The 20,248-nt window shown below is 43.9% G+C and overlaps 1 protein-coding gene and 1 non-coding gene across 2 annotated transcripts in view; both read right to left on the bottom strand.

Moving 5' to 3' along the window:
- The window catches only part of LOC145403617 (40-kDa huntingtin-associated protein-like), an 88,574-nt gene that overhangs the window by 28,003 nt on the left and 40,323 nt on the right, over positions 1–20,248 (bottom strand). The window lies entirely within an intron of this gene.
- Positions 4,922–5,040, bottom strand: LOC145403901 (5S ribosomal RNA). Its single transcript, XR_013898093.1, has one exon. It is a non-coding gene; the product is annotated as a 5S ribosomal RNA (ribosomal RNA).

The raw sequence follows: 20,248 nt of genomic DNA, 5'->3' as shown, positions 1-20,248 counted from the left end.
TGCAAGCATACTTTACAGTATGCGACACTGCTTCAACCACAGCACCCCTTGTGTCTGCCAATGCAGTAGGTGGCCAGGAGAAAGCTCCCAAAGTTTATTACCTTGGCAGGGCGCGAACCCTCGCTCTCCAGTGTATGAAAACGCACACTTTACCACTGTACCCCAGAGGCTCCATATAAATATATATATATATATATATATATATATATATATATAATGGATTAAGACACTAAGTTCCAGTGCTCCTCATGAGGTTGATTTAGTAGCTTCTGTTCATTTACCGGAGCAACTTTATGCTGTTGTTCCTCTACCCTAGTCTGTCTGGCCATGCAGACCCACTGACCACAAGCATGCACTTGCCTTCCTATCAAAAGCTGTTGTATTTCAGAACTCATCCCTTACTTGTAACAGAGACTGCCTGTGAGTCAGTAATACCTGTAGCATATTTGCAAAGAAAAAAAAATATATTGGGCAGGTGGTTTGGTCTGTGAACATACAGCCATCATTCTCGGGACTTGAAAAATGTGTGGATGAGTGTCTGGCTAACTTCATCTGGGATGCTGTTCATAATTTTCCATTAATCATGCTTTTGCTCTCCTTGTTTTCTTGGCCTGATCACATCCTATCAAAAGGTGGGAAAAAAAAAAAAAAAAAAAAAGGTCATCATTGCTATCGTCACTGTCACAGTCATCATCGCTGATAATGATGATGATGATGATTCAAAATATAAAAGTTTTTTCTAAACAAGTATCTATAGCCAGATGCCATAATCCTGCAAGGGATGGTCATTCGTCTTCTGAGTTAGTGGTTTCACAGGAAGGGGCACTAACCTTACAACCACCCAACTACTGACAAATAGGGAACATGTATGGTTTGGCTATATGGTTACCACCCAGCAATGTAAATGGTTTCCTGGCTTACGAGAAACCATTTGGCTTGTCACTTGTAAAGCCACCTGAAATGGAAAGAAGAGTAATAAAAGGAGACAAGAAAGATGGAAAAATTAGGAAGAGAGGGCAGACACAGAAAATAAACGATACAGGTGAAGGAGAAAGTAGGCAGCACTACATCAAATGAGAGAATGATAGTCACCACCATCTAAGACAACTGCTTCTGTACAATGAAGGAAACTGATAAAGCTGCTTTAAATGAAGAACTCCAATTTTATTACTAGGCCATTTTACTGCCATTTATATCTATATCTATCTATCTATCTATCTATATATATATATATATAGATAGATAGATAGACAGATAGACAGATAGATAGATTTAGATATATAGCCTATGGGTGACTTTACACTCCCTCTTCTTTCTTTCTTTCCTTCATTCTTTCCTCTTCCCTCTGCCTGTGGGTGATGCTACACTGAGCGACAAGCCAAATGGTTTCCGTACACCAGGAAACCATTTACTACACTGGGTGGTAACCATATAACCAAATTATGGCACCTGGTGGTTTAGTGAGTAATTAAGGTTCCCAACTGGATTGAGCCGGTGCAGGTTTATATCCATGGGGTGGTTGAGGTTTACTGCTCATGTAATGCCACTCAGGGATGAGTGAGGCTGGTCACTCTCATCATAAATGTCAATACCATCTTGCCTAGTCCCGGGCTCCTACGCTCCTCATGGGGAAATACAGGACTGGACGATGAATGAATGAATGAAATATATATGTATACCGTATATACATATATACATATACGGTATACTCACACAGTGTGCGAGAGATTGGGCGGTGCACAAGCTTGCGCACTGGGAATTCGCGTACTAGGAATACATAATCTTATGGGAATAATTACATATGGGCGGTACCCCCTCATACCTGGACATTTTTTGGCCCTTAGAGACATAATAAAGGTCATATGTTTCAGACATTATACTAAAGCTATAGCTACAATAACAAAAATATGGGTAGTCACTTTAACAACGGTAGACAACAGGCCTGATGACCTTAAATAACAGGGGTTCCGAGGCGCGGCAACACTTACAGCGCCGCACTCCCCACCGCACCAACACTTCCCTCTGCAGACTCCTCTTGATCACCTTCCCCAGGAGCATCAAAGTCACTCACTTCGGCCATAAACCCTTCAAAGTCCAATGCTGACACTTCTGACATTGCATCCTCTTCATCCTCAACAGGAACAGGAGCAGACGATGTCGCTGGTTCCGCAATTTCACCAACTTGAGCTCGCTGTTTGTAGCTTGTTATGAGCGTCTGTCTTCTCCTGTTTATTTCTTCCCTGTGCCTGTCTGTGTAGAAACGGAAGAATTTGTCGATACCAACCAGAAGTTCCTCCGTTCTTAGGTTACTCACTTCCTGTTCCTTCACCTCTTCCTTGAGCTTATCCATGGCAGCAAGGATCTTGCTAATGTTTGACATACACAGCTCAGACCTGCCTTCCATCACGCTAGGCTGCTCAACTTGACTCTCTCTGGCGTCGGGTTCTGCGTCAGCCTCGTCTATCCGCTGCAACACTTCCTCGGGAGGCTGGTCCTCAGTAGCAGTGTGCACTTCTTGTATGTCCGCCAATGTAACATCCTCGAAACCTGGTACAGCTTGTGCTGCTGTCAATGTTGCTGCCTCAGCCTCGGCCAGTGGTTGAATGGCCATCTCCTGGGTGATGCATAAGTGAGGCACGAGCATTCGCCACGCATGGTTCACCGTTGCAGGTGTAATCTGGTGCCAGGATTGTATGAGAAATTCAACTGTGTCCTTCACCGTAAAGTTACGCCAAAATGCCCCAACAGTCATGGCATCTGTAGCAGGTCGGGATACAGGTGCTGGTGGAGATGGAACGGGAGCAGATGCCTCATCAAGGTCTTCGTCGTGATCTTCTTGTAGGGCATGAAGCTCCACTTATGTGTCGGTCTTCCTGCGTAGGTAGTCATACACTTGCTTATGGTAGAAATGCTTCACTGTGGCGATTAGTTCTTGATCCAGAGGCTGCACTAGTGACGTCGTGCGGGGCGGCAGAAACACAAAACGACAATCCTTATGAAGATCTTCAAGGTATGGAGGGTGACTTGGTGCATTATCAAGCACAAGGAGCATCTTAAATGGAATGCCCAGTTACTGACACTTGGCCCTGGCATCAGGGACACACCGCCTCGTTAACCAGTCTGCCATAATGTTACCGGTCATCCAACCATTTGCGGACTTGTACCAATACACACCACTTGCATCCATGTTCGTGAGGTTTTTGTAGCACCTTGGGTGTGAAGCTGTGTGTACAACAACTGGCCTCATCTTGTAGCTCCCAGACAGGTTTACAGTGAACATTACCATCATCTTGCACTTCTGGAGCTTGCGACCATGGGCTTGTTTCTGTCTTTTAGCGATGTAAGTTGATTTGGGCATGGCCTTGTAATATAACGACGTTTCATCAATGTTGTAGATCTGGTCCTTGGTGTACTGTCCCTCTTCAATAATCACTTGAAATATCGCAGGATAGTCTCTCTCGGCCAGCTCATCGGCAGAGGCACGTTCACCAGACACTTTCACGTAACGGAGTTCCTTGCGCTTCAGAAAACGGTCCACCCATCCAACCGATGCCCTGAATGGTTTTTCCAATTTTAAAATGCGAGATGCTGCCTTGTAAAAGAGCTGGGCTTGGTTCCGAATAAATCTTCCATTCAGTGGAACACCTTCCTTTTCTTTCCTCATTATGAAGGTGGCAAGATAGCGCTCCATTAGTATAATAGCACGATTTCCCACCCGCGAATGGCCGCCTAGGTCAGAGGCACCGTACGACTTCACTACAGCCTTTATGGTTTCACGGTTCTTCCACACAGTTCTCACTGTAGATTCAGCCAGTCCCAGGGTTCTCCCGATACCAGTGTTTCCTTGACCCTCCTCCTTCATCTTAATGATCTTTAACTTGGTGGCGTGCATCAGAGGTTTCTTAACTCTTGGGGTTGGAGCCATGGTGCGCCGAAGTACAGGCAGCACAAAAAACACCACACGTTGTACACAACAGGTTAGCTGTAGAGAGCGGATCCGCATAGTGCACGAGCCAGGACTGTTATGGCGCGCCCGCTCCCTTGTACCCCAAGCTGTGCAGTAGAATGGCCGGGAATTTCTGCGCATCAACATGACGACACGTGACGCGCTGTGTGAGGGGTGGTCGTGCACTAGTAGAAAATGGCATTTTTGAGCCACTCCTTGCCTCTGCCTCGCGTTCGGTGCGGTAAACTTGCGCATTGAAGGGTTTTTGGTTATGATTTTTGGTCACTCGCGCACAATGCGAATCGCACACTGCGATGACGCGCACTGTGCGAACCTAGTGTGTATATATATATATAAATATATATATATATATATATATAAATATATATATATATATGAGGCGTCTAGAACCAAAGGGGCATCGGCGCCAAAATGTACTTTGAGTTATGATGCTTTAAAGTTGTGTTTATGGCAACGTCATAACCAGAAGGCAATAAACAAACCTTTCATACATCAAAATGATCATCAGCGCCTATGCTCTACATGTAAAGCCAAAAAAACAAAACAATAATAACCGTAACCACAAAATAGGCAGTAAACCAAACCCCCAATTTATACGTGGGCATAATAACATATTGTAGGGATTTAAAAACATAGCAGAAAAAACATCAACAAATGTATTAATGTACAAAACTTTATTAACTGAAGATTCCAGTTCACTTAATATTAATAAACGAATAATTATTCCTGTAATTTCACGTTTTTGACAACTAAAACTGAAATCAATGCAGTTATCATTTTTCCTCTACCATAATAGATTGAAATAATTACACTAAAAAAAAAAAGTAGTGTAGTTTTTTTCATTCATTCATTGCCAGACGCCATGTATCCCAGACGGGGTGGCCAAGGGCTTAGAGTTAATTGTTTTTACAGGGAGGGGCACTAATCCTCCACCAACCCCACTTGACGTAGGGATGCCAACAGCATCTGGTGTTCCGAGGCGGTCACTCATCCAAGTACTAACCAGACCCAACGTTGCTTAACTTCGCTGATCGAATGGGAAGCAGTGTACTCAACGTGGTATGGCCGTTAGCCAATGACCCCCTTAAAATTTTATTCCTGCTTTCTCCAGATAATTTTAATAATACGACAAACACTTCAGACCAGAGAGGTTAGATAAAGCCACTAACTCCTGCACTAATATAAAGTAGGTCCTTCCAAGGCTGAATGAAACAGTCTGGTGGAAGCCTGATTAAAATGAGATAAATATTTTCAATAGTAAAGGAATTATGACCAAAAATAAATGTCAAATAAAAAGCGGTCTCTAACCAGTAAAGGATCTTACTCTCACAAAACACCATACTTCCTCATACTCGCCCCTACCAATATGGTGTTTTTAATTAAATATTGTGAGGATTCGAACCAGCGCTTGCAACTGCGTGAGTACAGCAGCTTACCAAGCGAGCCATTTAGTGTAGTGCTTAAGTAAATTGAGAAGGGGTAGTGGGGGATTAAATGGTGGGGTCGTCATCTAGGAGATCGACATCCAACTCTGCCTCCTCGGTGCCATGCCCCCTCCCGCTGTCTCCCCTCACCACTCTCTTTTCCTCTTCCTTTCTACCTTTTTCCACTTCTCCACACACTTCTGACACTTATGAGAGGTTATAGGCACCACCTCCTCACTGTAACTATGTGATGAACTCATCTTGTCACCCCCCTTTCAACCCCAATAACAACAGCTCATCTTGTCACCAATAATCCACAATAAATGGGGTAAAAATCCAATACGTAATAATTATACACCTCAGTGAACACGGGAGGGAAGCCTCACCGGCACACCGGGCGGGCCACACGCTTGCTGATTGGCTGCTCTGGGGGAGTGGCAGAGAGTGAGAATGCTGATTGGTTTGGGCTGTGTGGCTTAGATGCCTGCCTGCTCTGATTTGTTCGCCCGGCAGCATGGACAAACCCACGTGACTTTGAGCCCCTCTACCACTGTCCAGAAGGCTGAATCTTGTATGGCAACCAGTGCTGTCACTGAGAAGAGGGTTAAGCCTGTTGTCTCCCCTACCTAACTCAAAACTAGTATATTGGTGGGGATGCCCCTTTGGCTCTAGACGCCTCATATATATATATATATATATATATATATATATATATATATATATTTCATCTCATCAGCCATTTGAATGTCCACTGCAGGACCGGCCTATCCCTACCAAAGTGGGGACGATACAGCCAATGTATCTCTACCAAGTGGCTTAGGCTGTCTGGTAGAGATTGTATGTAGGGTGAGAAGTGCTTGTAAGTGTAACTGTAGTGTTGTAGTGGCTTTGGATGTGTGTGTAGTCTGTGTAGTCTGTGAACCAAGTGTAATCGGCCCGCGCAAGCCGATTGGATGCAAGCATACTTTATAGTATATATATATATATATATACAGTATATACAGTACCCTCATGTCCAAGATGGTAATATTGTCACCTAAGGGTCCCGGCTAAGATGAAAAACGTTTTGGACCAACACAAGACGTTATGGAAAAAATTAATATTGTCATAAAATCCTCAAAAAGTGCCCTTAAAAACATCAATCTAGACCTATTTTGGCACTATACCAAATTTCCTCACCTTTAAAGTGTGTGTTTTTGAGCTTATCTCCAGCTTAGTATCCTGAGGTAGATGGCAGCATTTCAAGGGGTTAGCAGACGGTTTCCTAGGCATGGTTACATAAGGTGAGGCAATAACCTAGGAGCAAACGCTGAGTGCAACAAGTAGTAAGTATGTCCACGATGCTCTGGTGAGACAAAAGCTAGCTCCGCTCGCTCATCATGTGACCAGATGCCAATACAACATTTTATTGGACAACATCTCAACCACGTCACTCTCCTGGGCGTGGGAACCGTATTGGACCTGGTGAGACCGTTATAGGCATATTCTCCTCAGATTTGGGCCGTTATGAACCACTGGTTCCGTATTGGACATATGCAACCGTATTACAGCAATATTTTGTTTTATTATTTATGGTCTCCGTCTTGGATGCGAAACGTCATGGACAAACCCATCTTAGACGCGAGGGTACTGTACATGTATGTAAATGTATACATATGTGTATATGTATATATATATATATATATATATATATATATATACAGTTATATATATATATACTGTATATGAAGAGAGAAAGACAGAGAGACAGAGAAAGGAAACTTTTAATGAGGATTTACTGTCATACCATAAGTTCTCTTTTTTCTAAAGTTTACTAATCTTAACAATTCCACTTATAAAATTAGACATCAATTAGTGAATGATAAAAGTCGCTTAGTTTCGTGTAAAAAACATGGTCTGCACTGACTGCATATTAGAGGTATGTGCCAATTCTTGGTAAACTGCATCACTGATATATTCCTGTTGGTATGTGGATCAGTTCTGCTTCTCCTATGCCAGCATAGTGTACAGGTACTGAATCAACTGCTGCACTTTATAAGCATATAATTAATGCATGTTCGGCAAAAGGGAGCAGACTGTAGCACCAGTTGGGTGGGGCGGTACTCCAAAGGTGGATGGAAAGCTATGACAGGGAAAGCTGGAGCTCACATTTCATCAGCCCTCGGGACTAGCTCCTGAACATCCCCTCTTTGCTGAAATTTTTCAGTGTTTCAGTAACACAAAGAGTAAGCCAGAGAGCTCTTCAAGACAAGTTTCTCTAACTGTCAACACTAAACTGAACACACATTACACACTTCACTTCCTATTAAAAAAGAAAGAAAGAAAGAAAAAAGAAAAGGATTCACTAACCAAGCCTCAGACTCCCCAAGGGAGGGGGACCATCAAAGCCCCAACCATCAACTCCTCTCCTGGTGACGACCCAGTGAGATGCCTGGAACCACTGTCTCACTCACTTCTTTTTAATTTCCACAACATTCATGGCCTTTCCTCTAACTTTCTCTCTGTTGAGCACCAACTCTCCTCCGATAAATCTCACTTTCTTTTCCTAACCGAGACTCAACTGTCTGAGGCGACTGATAGCTATCCTTTCTCTGTATCCTCCTGGCTTCTCTATACTCATTTCAAAGCCAAAGGTGGCTGTTGTGTACTATACACTATATGTACGCACTGACATATCTTACTTTCGTGTTCCTGAACTTTCAGAATTCTCTACTCTCTGGCTTCGGCTATCCTAACATTCTCTGACTAAATATATCTGTGTTGTTTACTTATATCCTAATTCTACTGACTATGAAACATTCTTCGACTATCATACCTCTAAGATGGAACACATTCTATCCATTTCTTTTTTCTCTGAAATCTCCATTCTACGAGATTTCAATGTTCACCAACATCTTTGGCTCTCCTCTCCTTTCATTGATCCACCTGGTGAACAAGCCTACATCATTTCTATCCTTAATGACCTGGAGCAGCTTGTACAGTATCCTATCTGTGTCCCTCACTGCCTTGGAGAAGGTTCCAACATACTTGACCTCTTCCGTACAATTAATCCCTCTGCTAATGCTATTAATCTTTCCTCTCTGTTGGGCTCCTCCGATCTCAACCTTATCACCCTACCCTGTCTTATCGCTCCAGTAGTCTGTGGACCCTCCAAAGAAGCGTCATTGTGGCACTTCGGAGCTGCTGATTGGGAGGCCCTAAGGCAGTACTTCTTTGATTTTCCCTGGAATGATTACTGTTTCAACGGCCGAAAGCCATCTGAGTGTGCCTTGCACATTATGGAGGTTATTCTTTCAGGCATGGAAACATACTTTCCTTTTTATATCCTTTGACTAATGCAGAGAAACCTTGGTTTAATCACACTTGTTCTAATGCTGTCCACAACAAGGAAAAGGCCTACAATGGATACCGGAGCCAACCCACTCCTGAATCTCATCTCTTATATGTTTCTGTCCAGAATCGTGCCAAGTCTGTTCTTTGCTCTGCTAAAAATAATTTCATTCGTACTAAATGTAAAACGAAGGTAATGTAAGAAAATGTTCTGGAAAGAGGTAAAGAGAGTCTGACAGGGTGATAAAGAAGTCGAGGTGTGAAAGATAAAAATGTTAGATTGCTAGTGGAAAAGGAAGAAAAAGTGAGCAGATGAAGAAAACACTTTAATAAATTGTTGAACAAAGAATATAAAAGGAACGTGAGTATAAGAGGCTGGGGAATGACTGGGAGAAGGAGGGAGGTGAGAACAGAGGAAGAAAAGAGTAGGATGGAAGTGGTGGAAGTAATGAAGAAAGTCAAAATGGGGAAAGCCCCAGGAATTGATGGAATGTGTGGTGAAATGCTAAAGCATGGGGGTGAGATAGTAGCAGAATGGATATGGAGGATGTGCAGATTGGCCTGGGAGGAAGGTAGCATCCCAGAGGATTGGAAGTCAGATATAATTATTCCCATGTACAAAGGAAAAAGGGAAAGAGAAGTGTGTGGTAATCATAGGGGCATTAGTCTTCTTACTGGAATGGGAAATGTATATGGTAGGATAATTATTGACAGAGTTGGGGATATAACAGAGGAATTAGTTGGTGAAGAACAGGGAGGTTTTAGGAAGGGAAGAGGTTGTGTACATCAGATATTCATTCTTATGACTATAGTGGAAAAGCTTCTTGAGAAGGGAAAGAAGTTGTATGCGGCCTTCATGGATTTGGAGAAAGCATATGACAGGATGGATAGGGAAAGAATGTGGGAAGTATTAAACCCTACATGCCGGGGGTTTTCCGATTTCACACGCTCCTCTCTATGGGGGATTCCTGATTCTGGAAAAAATACTGTACCCTTGCTTCAAACCCTAATATCTGCCAAACAGCTAGAGAAAAAAATTAGAGATACATAAGACTCATCAACTCTTTCTCTTTCAAATGAAGTATCCCCACGTCTCCAGGGGGTCCCGTTTATGAGTAAGGATAAGTTAAAATTCAAAGGGTGGCGGGAAGACGCTTGCAGCTAAACATGTCAACCGGCATTGCTCCCGCCCAAAATCGTGATGGCTATACACATCAACCGGCACATAGGAGATAAGAATATATGGAGTAAACAGGAAGTTGCTGAATGCCGTGAAGAGGTTGTATGAGGGGGCTAAGGCTGCAGGGTGTGTGGATAGTGAACTAAGTGAATTTTTTTATTTGAATGTTGGATTGAAACTGGGATATGTCCCCATGGCAGTTCAATCTGTATAAATATGGGGTTCTAAAAGGGCAGTGGATGTTGGAGTGACCCTAATGAGAGAGGGCAGTTACTATTGTACGCAGATGATACCGTATTGTTAAGTGAAGATGAAGGGGAACTGCAAGACCTGGTGTGAATTTGGGAGTGTGTAAGAAACAGAATATAAAGGTGAATGTAGGGAAGAGTAAAGTTATGGTCTCTGAGAGAAATGAAGCTACTGAATGTACGGTGAGGCTGGATGATGAGGAAATGAAAAATGTGAATGCGTTTAAGTACTAGCGTAGTGTGATGTGTAAGGATGGAAGTTTAGAGGGTGAAGTGCTTGAAAGGGTACAACAGGGAAGAAACGCTGCTGGTTCTTTGAAAGCAGTGATATGGAAGGGGGAAGTGAGCATGGAAGTAAAAAAGTCACTGCATGACAATATTGTGATACCAACCCTAATGTATGGAGGTAAAGCTTGGACCTTGTTGGAAGGATACAAGAGTGAGAGCAGTGAAAATAAGAGGAGCATGTGGAGTTATGTGGAGAGACAGATTGACAAATAAGGAGGTGAATGAACATTGTGGTGTGGATGTGATAGAAAAAGTTAGGAGAAATACACTGAGGTGATTTGGCCATGTGGAGAGGATGGACAGCGAGAGACTAATGAGAAGAGTGTATGCAAGTGAGGTGGAGGGGTGGAAAGGGAGGAGGAGGAGGAGGAGGGCAAGGATGAGATAAAGGGATGGAGAGGTATATGAGAGAGGGGTGTGTGAGCTGGGGCAGTGAAATGCCATTGGACAGGGCAACATGGAGGCAATTTGTCTATGGCCACCCTGTACAGGACTGAGGCATCTGGCAATAGACAGACTAAATGCTCTGAAATCTTCAACTCAAATTCTTCCTGCTCCTTTTGGCACCTTGCCAAAAACCTTTCTAATAACTTCATCATCCTTCCCTCCTCTTTTCTACTCAAATGGCTCTGTACCTATTTCTTCCACTGATAAGGTAGAACTCTTCGCTCAGACTTTCTCATCGAATTCCATCACTTCCCCCCTCAGACTTCCTCATGGTTGACATTAAAATTTCTTCAATTGATATATTTTCTTCCATCAATGGCATCAGTACTAAAATGGCAAATGGACCTGATGGGACCTCTCCTGTTGTCCTCAAGAACTGCTTCTGTGCTTACACCCTGCCTAGGTAAACTCTTTTGCCTTTGTCTATCAACTTGTACTTTTCCTTTTTGTTAGAAGTTTGCTCTCATTCAGCCTGTTTCAAAGAGGAGTGACCATTTCCAGCCCTCTAACTATCGCTCAATTGCTTTAACAACCTGTGTTTCAAAAGTTTTTGAGTCAATCCTTGGCAAAAAAAAATTTAAACCATCTTTCCTATCACAGACTTCAGTCTGATCATAAGTATGGGTTCTGTCAGGGATGCTCCACTTGCATCTTCTCACCTACCTTTCAGACTCCTGGTCATCCTTCTTTTGGGACTTAGGCAAAAGCTTTGCCACTGAATTTGACATCTCAAAGGCTTTCAATCGAGTCTGATGTAAACTTTCAATTTCCAAAAATGCCCTTTTATGGTTCCTATCCTTCTATCTGTGCCTTTATCTCTAGCTTCCTTTCTGGTCATTCTATAGCTGCTGTTGTAGACGGCCACCGTTCTTCTCCTAGAGCTATCAATAGCGGTGTTCCTCAGGGCTCTCTTCCACTTTTTCATCAATGACCTTCTAAGCTGTACATCTAACTCTATTTCCTCATATGCAGATAACTCCACCCTTCGCCATTCCATCTGCTTCCCGCAATGTCCGTCTCAGCAGTTACTTCAACAAACATGGATTGAGGCTATAGCACACCAACTGTCCGACCTGGCTCATATCTCTGATTGGGGTAAAAATAATCTTGTTTTTAATGCATCAAAAACCCAGTTCTTACATCTATCAACCTGACAAAATCTTCCACAGGAGTACCCTCTACTCTTTAACAATATCCAGTTCAATCTTGCATCATCTTTAATCTGTGGATTGTGAGCCACAGCTTAAGCTGGGAAGCATCGAACTGTGAGCCACAGCTCAGGCTGTATTGGCTGTGTATCACTGTTAACTACTCCACCCCTACACAAACTTACACATGGTGCTACGCAAAGACGGAGAGAGAGAGAGAGAGATTTTTTTTCTTTTCACCAGATAATGCCTTGGATGTTTACTTTCATGTTTATAAAAAAAAAAAAAAAGGTTTTTTTTTTTCGTTTTCTCACTACTCCCTTACGTAAACTTACGCATGACCCTACGCAAAGATGGAGAGAGAGAGATTATTTTCTTTTTCACCAGATGATGCCCTGGATGTTTATCTTCAAGTCTGTAAAAAAAAAAAAAATAATAAAATAATAATAATTTCTTCATTTTTTGCACACCATGGGGTGGGATAAAAAAAGGAAATTGCACCACCCACGGGATAAACATACTTGGAGTTTCATTCTCTTGGGATTTAACTTGGAAAGAACATTTTACCCCTCTTATGAAATCTGTTTCCAAGAGACTGGGTATGCTAAGCTGACTCTGTGCTTTCTTTACCCCTGCACAGCTGTTGACTTTATACATGGGTTTTATTTGCCCCTGAGCAGAGTATAACTCTCATGTAAGGGAAGGCTCCCCACATACAGCTCTTCTCAACAAGGTGGAGTCAAAGGCTTTTCACCTCATTGACTCTCCTCCTCTCACTAGCTCTCTTCCACCTCTGTCTCTTCACCACAATGTTGCATCTTTATCTCTTTTCTATCACTACTTTAATGGTCATTGCTCCTCTGAACTGTCTGCCCGCATCCCTCGGTGGGGGTGTAGCACGTGGCAACAAACGCTCATCCCTTTTCTGTCCAACTCTTTCATCTATCTCTCTACCTATTGCCAGACGCCTCAATCCCATTTGGGGTGGCCACAAACAAATCGCCTCCACGTCACCCTGTCCCCCGCCATTTCACCGCACTGCTCCAATCTCACACCCCCCTCTCTCATATACCTCTCCACCCCATCCCTCCATCTCATCCTCGGCCTCCCCCTCCCTCTTCCCCCCTCCACCTCACTCACATACACTCTCTTCGTCAGTCTTTCACCTTCCATCCTCTCCACATGACCAAACCACCTCAGTGTGTTCCTCATAACGCTTCCTATCGCATCCACATCCACACCACAATGCTCCTTTATATCCTCATTCGTCAGCCTGTCTCTCCATGTGACTCCACAGGCCCCTCTTAAATAACTCATTTCCACTGCTCTCACTCTTGACTTGTGTCCTTCCAACAACGTCCAAGCTTCACTTCCATACGTTAGAGTTGGTATCACAATACTGTCATGTAGTAACTTTTTCAATACCATGCTCACTTCCCTGTTTCTTATCACTGCTTTCAAGGAACCAGCAACCTTTCTTCCCTGCTCTTTCATGTGAGTATTAATTGTTACTCCCAGCCCTTCGTGTATGCAAGAGGTCAACTCTGGAACTGTCTCCCTCTATCCGTATTTCCTCTTGCTTATCATCTCCAGTCTTTCAAATGAAGTGTGTCCAGGCATCTCAAATGAACGGTTCTTGAATTTGGCTCTCTGTTGATTTTTTATTTTCTCTTGGAGAGAACAATTTACAAGCCCCGGGCATCGGGTTCCTTCTTCTTTGCATTTGAAAAAAAAAAAAAAAAAAAAAAATTGCTGACTGAACACTCCCACTTGTACACAACACTCCCAGAAATAAGGGTATGGGTGTACATGATAAGGCAGAATGCAAATCATGAAAGATGTGCAATAAGAAGGTGAGCAGACAATCCGAGTTGCAGAGCATGGGCTTAGATAGTATGGGCAAGTGGGGAGAACGGGTGTGAATATGGTGCTGAAAAGTGTGCATCTGAGCAAGTTTCAAGGTGTCATAAGCCACGAAGGTGGAAGGTGGACAGATATGATAACTGAAAGAATGAGAAAGCAAGGTATGGAAGGTGATGAGGCTAGGGAACTGAAAACTCAATACAGTATCCAAAAAACTTTCCTTAACATAACCGATTCATATAGAGGATGATTTCCCCCTGAGGGTAGGGGTTTTTTTCAAGAATACTCCCCCAGTATCCCTGCTTGTCGTAAAAGGCGACTAAAAGGGTTGGCGGAGGGTTAGTGCCCCTCCCCGGAAAACAACTAACTAAAAAAACAAACAATAAGCCTCGGACAAGGACTGACCAAACGATGACGACCAAGGACCGGACAAAGGACATTGTAATTGGAACCTGGAATGTAAGGGGAGCGAATGATGAGGTGAAAGAGAGAGAGAGATTGTCCAGGTGCTTGAGGATGTGAAAGTGGATGTATGTGGAATAACTGAAACAAAATGGAGAGGAGAAAGTGTGAGAGAATGGGAGTATGGATGGGGTATATATGCAGGAGTAGGTGAGAATGAGAGGGCAAAGGAAGGAGTATGTATAGTTGTGAGTAAAAGATGGAAGAAGAGCATAAGACAGTATGGATCAGTTGGGTCAAGGATTGTGTGGGTAAAGTTGAAAGTTGGAATACAAATGTGGGCGATTGTGTGTGTGTACTGTATGCGCCAACGCAAGATCGTGCTAGAAGAGTGAGAGAAGAGTTCTGGACAAATGTGGAAGTGTGCATGGAAAAGTTTGGAAGGAATGAGAGAGTGTTTTTGATTGGTGATATGAATGGTAAAGTTGGTAATGTGAAGGTGGATGGAATAGTTGGTGAGTGGGGTGTGCCTGCTGAGATAGATGAGAATGGGAGTGCGTTAGTGGACATTTGTGCTGGGAGGGGGTTGGTGATAGCCAATACCCTCTTCAGGCATAAAATGATCCACAGGTATACATGGCGAGTGATGAGAAGGGTGGGTGGTGAACTGAATGAAAGGAAGGCAATGATTGATTATGTGTGTGTGGATGAAAGGATGCGAAGATGTGTAAAGGATGCAAGAGTGTATAGAGGTTGGGGGAGTGGACTTTCTGACCACTACTTGGTGGTGGCCAGAATTAGGATGCAAGTAAGATGGAGGAATAGAAGAAGGGAAAGACGAGAGGAAGGAGTAGTTGCAAGGAGAGTGGAGAGGTTACAAGAGGATGAGAAAAAGGCAGAGTATAAGAGAGAAGTAGAGGAACGATTGGGCAAATATGAATTGGAGCAGATGGGAGACATGGAAGGTGTGTGTAAGATATTTACAGAAGAAATATGTGCAGCATGTGATGTGGTGTGTGGAAGGAAGAGAAGACGGAGGGGGGTGCAAGGAACAGCGTGGTGGACTGAAGAGGTGAAACAGGCTGTGGCACAAAAGAAGAAAGCATACAATGAATGGATGAGAAATAGGGGCGTGGAAGAAGTTGAGAGGCGGAAGAGAGAGTTATATGTGGAAAGAAGGAGAGAGGTGAAAAGATTAGTAAGAGAGAGTAAGAAGAGAGTGGATGAGGAATTTGGAAGGAATTTGAGTGTAAAGTGGAGGGACTGTAAGAAAATGTTCTGGAGAGAAGTGAAAAGAGTAAGACAGGGTGGAAGTGAAGTTAGAAGGGGAGTGAAAGGTAAAAATGGTAGATTACTAGTGGAGAAGGGAGAAAAAGTGAACAGATGGAGAGAACACTTTAAGGAATTGTTGAATGTAGAGGATGGAAGTAATGCGAGTATAAGTGGCTGGGGAATGGCTGGGAGAAGGAGGGAGGTGAGAAGACAGGAAGAAATCAGTAGGATAGAAGTTGTGGAAGCAATGAAGAAAGTTAAATCGGGGAAAGCCCCAGGAATTGATGGAGTGTGTGGTGAAATGCTGAAGCATGGGGGAGAGATAGTAGTAGAATGGATGTGGAAGATGTGCAGATTGGCCTGGGAGGAAGGTAAAGTCCCGGAGGATTGGAAGTCAGGTATAATTATTCCCTTGTACAAAGGAAAAGGGGAAAAAGAAGTGTGTGGTAATCATAGGGGCATTTGTCTTCTTAGTATAAGAGGAAAAATGTATGGTAGGATACTTATAGACAGAGTTAGAGAAAGAACAGAGAAATTAGTTGGAGAAGAACAGGGAGGCTTTAGGAAGGGAAGAGGTTGTGTAGATCAGATATTCATTCTTAGATCTTTAGTGGAAAAGTTTCTAGAGAAGGGAAAGAAGTTGTATGCAGCTTTCATGGATTTGGAGAAAGCATATGACAGGGTGGATAGACAAGGATTGTGGAAAGTGTTAAGAATATATGGAGTAGATGGGAAGTTGTTGAATGCTGTGAAGAGTATGTACGATGGTGCGAAGGCTGTAGTGTGTGTGGATGGTGAACTAAGTGAATTTTTCTCTTTGAAAGTTGGGTTGAAACAGGGATGTGTCATGTCTCCATGGTTGTTCAATCTGTACATGGATGGGGTAATAAAAGAGGTACAAGGTAGGGTAGTGGATGTTGGAGTGGCCCTGGTGAGAGAGGATAGTGTTTGGAAACTCCCTGTACTGTTGTTTGCAGATGATACTGTGTTGTTGAGTGAAGATGAAGGGGAGCTGCAAGGCTTGGTGGATGAGTTTGAGAGAGTGTGTAAGAAACGGAACCTAAAGGTGAATGTAGGGAAGAGTAAAGTGATGGTCTTTGAGAGAGGTGAAGTTAGTGAATGTACAGCGAGGTTGGATGGTGAGGAATTGGAAAATGTGAGTACGTTTAAGTATTTGGGTAGTGTGATGAGTAAGGATGGAGGTTTGGAGGGTGAAGTGCTTGAAAGGGTACAGCAGGGAAGAAAGGTTGCTGGTTCCTTGAAAGCATTGATAAGAAACAGGGAAGTGAGCATGGAAGTGAAAAAGTTACTACATGACAGTATTGTGATACCAACTCTAACGTACGGAAGTGAAGCTTGGACATTGTTGGAAGGACACAAGTCAAGAGTGAGAGCAGTGGAAATGAGTTATTTAAGAGGAGCCTGTGGAGTCACGTGGAGAGACAGGCTGACAAATGAGGATATAAAGAAGCGTTGTGGTGTGAATGTGGATGTGATAGGAAGCGTTATGAGGAACACACTGAGGTGGTTTGGCCATGTGGAGAGGATGGAGGGTGAAAGACTGACGAAGAGAGCGTATGTGAGTGAGGTGGAGGGGGGAAGAGGGAGGGGGAGGCTGAGGATGAGATGGAGGGATGGGGTGGAGAGGTATATGCGAGAGGGGGGTGTGAGTTGGGAGCAGGGCAGTGAAATGGCGGGGGACAGGGCGACTTGGAGGCGATTTGTTTGTGGCCACCCCAAACGGGATTGAGGCGTCTGGTAATAGATAGATAGATAGATTTCCTTAATAATTTCCCCCAATTTTTAATGCTTTAAACCAATTTAATGCCGCTGTTTTATGTTTTACATCTACACAGCAATGTTTGCCACGGGGAAGCACATACTGTACAGTAAACTCTCATCTGTCCATCGTCACAGTATCCATCACAATGCAATATTCAGCGATGCTGGCTCAGTTCTATTAACCCTGAAAAGACAGGCATTGGAATGTTTTGACATATGCTCAGGACAGGCATAATAGGGGGGTACGATATGGTGGGGGATTTGTTGTAGGTGGTGGTGGGGGGAGGGAGGGGTGGTGGGGATTGTCAGGTGGTGTGGGGGGGTGGGCTGGATGGTTAGGGGAGGCAGGGTGTGGGTGGTAGGGTGGGGGTGGGGGTATTGGGTGGGGGGTGGGATGTGAGGGGTGGGGAGGGGGTTGGTTGGTCGGTAGAAGGGTGGGGGAGTGGGTAGAAAATCGGGGTGGTGGTGGGGGGTTGGAAAGGTGGGGTTGTTATGGGGTTGGAGAGGTGGGGTTGTTATGGGGGTGGAGGGGGTTTGGGGGATGGGGATGTAAGGGTGGTGTGTAAGGGGAGGTAAGGGGTTGGGAGTTGGGGGTGGTGGGGGTAGGTTATGGGGGGCAGGGGGTGGGGGTGGTGGGGGGATTGCGAGGGAGTAGGAGGTGGTTGGGGGGATGGTGGGGGCATGAGGAGTGGTTAGTGGGGGGTTGGGGGTGGACAGGGTGGGAGTTAGGGCTGGTAAGGGGCTGTGGGAAGGGTTGGGGGGACTGTGGAGGGACTTGGGGAGGCTGTGGGGATTTGGGGATGGGGGATAAGGGGAGGTGGGGTGGCAGCAGGGGGGTCAGGGTGGGGGGGTGGGGATGGGGTGCATGGGGATGGTGTGTGGGTGTGGTGGTAGGGGGATTGGGTGGGTGGGGTGGGAGTGGGGGGCAGGGGGGACGTGACTGCATATGCAGACACCCGTCTTTCTGCCCCTTGTACCCTCGGACAGCATATGCGGACACCTGTCTTTTAGGGGTTAAAGCAATATCCAGCGCCAAAATGGGACGTAACTGGCGGTTCTATGCAAAATCCAGCGCTAACGGGTATCAACCAGCTCGTAATTGGTACCCAACCGGCATGTATTACTGTATTTCTGTACTGTATCATTACTTTATTGCATTTTATGCTTAATTTTTAACTTTTACTCATGGCAAAGTTTTCATGATATAGGGTCAAGACAGACAGTAATGCAATATCTGGTGTGATGCTAAATGTTGAGCCAATGGAGGGTTACTATGCAATATTTGATGTTTCACATTATTCAGAACAGGGCTTGGCTGAATTACAATGGATAAATGAGAGCTTACTGTACAATCATGCCTTAGTATTCGATGGGATTATGCCAAGTGAACACTCATCACATATCAATTTTATCGCATGGCGAGGTCGATATAACAAGGGTTCAATGGGGATACAGGCCACTTAACCTAAAATCTCAAAAAACCTTATCATACTGGCCTTGCCCTTGGTGCTCCCATATCACCATACTTTTCCCTATGGGTAGCGTCCTTGCCAGACATGATTTTCAAGTTACAAGTTTAAGTACAGTACTTCACACACACGTTATCACTCCATTTTATACTGCACACTGAACATTTCACTGCTCGCTGGCACTATTATTTGGCAACAGGAAATAACTCAAAGTCAAATGGCATCTGGCAATAGATAGATAGATAGAACAGTGGTTTAATGGCTTTGCATGCACGAAACAAAACGAGAGAGAAAATCACAGCGAATGTAAACACTGCAGCCATCTTAGTTCAAACATCTGACTACTGGCTTACATGAGAGGTAACGTGTACACACAGGACTGTTGCATGTGGCCACCACAATTATCACATAACCGAATTTTGCCGTCATTATCGCAAAACTGTGTACAGTATAGCGTTTGGTTCATCGTTGTATCAATTTAGCATATGTACCAAACTAACATATACTGAGATCTGACTGTATGTAGTCTACTGTAGTTTGGGTCACAGAGAACTTTTTGTGGGGATGTACAAGTTGGGCAAGAGATTTGTTTAACCCCTTAACCACGGGGCGTCACTTTCGTGACGCTTGGGAGCAAGGGATCGTACCGCGGGGCGTCGCTTTTGTGATTCTGTGTTATTTTGAATTCACCCGGGCTTCCAAGCGGGGGCTTGTATCATCTATCAGTACTGCCAATGTCCAACACTAGTCAGCACTCCTAATCTCATCTGTACTCCCATCCATTGTTGACAATTTAGCCATTTCTCCCCGTTCTTGACTCCCCTCCCTACCCCTCCTCCATTACCCTATCCTCTCGCCTGCCCGGCCGTGCTACGCTAAGTAAATCTTCCCTGGAATTTTTCACTGATTTCATCCATTGAAATAAGCCCTATATCCTATTCTTATAACAAATAATATATACAAGAAAGAAATAAGGTAAGTGAGAGTGCTATACACCTGGAATTGGCTAATCATCACCTGACAACACCTCACGTGCACTCGTTCGCTAATTTTCGCTGTTTTTTTCCCCTTGAAATACGCCGTATAATCTATTTTCGTAATAAATATACATGTAAGGAGGGAAGGGAGAAGCCTAAGTGATATTTACATTCACCTGGAACTACCTAATTTATAATGTATTGTCTAGATTTCCTGCCAATCATATCAGTGCTAGACAAAGCTGTTTCAAGATATAACATTGGTAGCTCTGAATATATATCTCCTGAGTAGGCCTCTAATCTATTTTCGTAATAAATATACATGTAAGGAGGGAAGGGAGAAGCCTAAGTGATATTTACATTCACCTGGAACTACCAAATTTATAATGTATTGTCTAGATTTCCTGCCAATCATATCAGTGCTAGACTTAGCTGTTTCAAGAACCAATAT

This window comes from Coenobita brevimanus, chromosome 61 (assembly GCF_032717465.1).
Source record: "Coenobita brevimanus isolate Jiangsu-jjx chromosome 61, ASM3271746v2, whole genome shotgun sequence".
Classification (NCBI taxonomy): domain Eukaryota; kingdom Metazoa; phylum Arthropoda; class Malacostraca; order Decapoda; family Coenobitidae; genus Coenobita; species Coenobita brevimanus.
The sequence above is the reverse complement of the archived record's forward strand: the minus strand, read 5'-3'. Positions and strand labels throughout refer to the sequence as shown.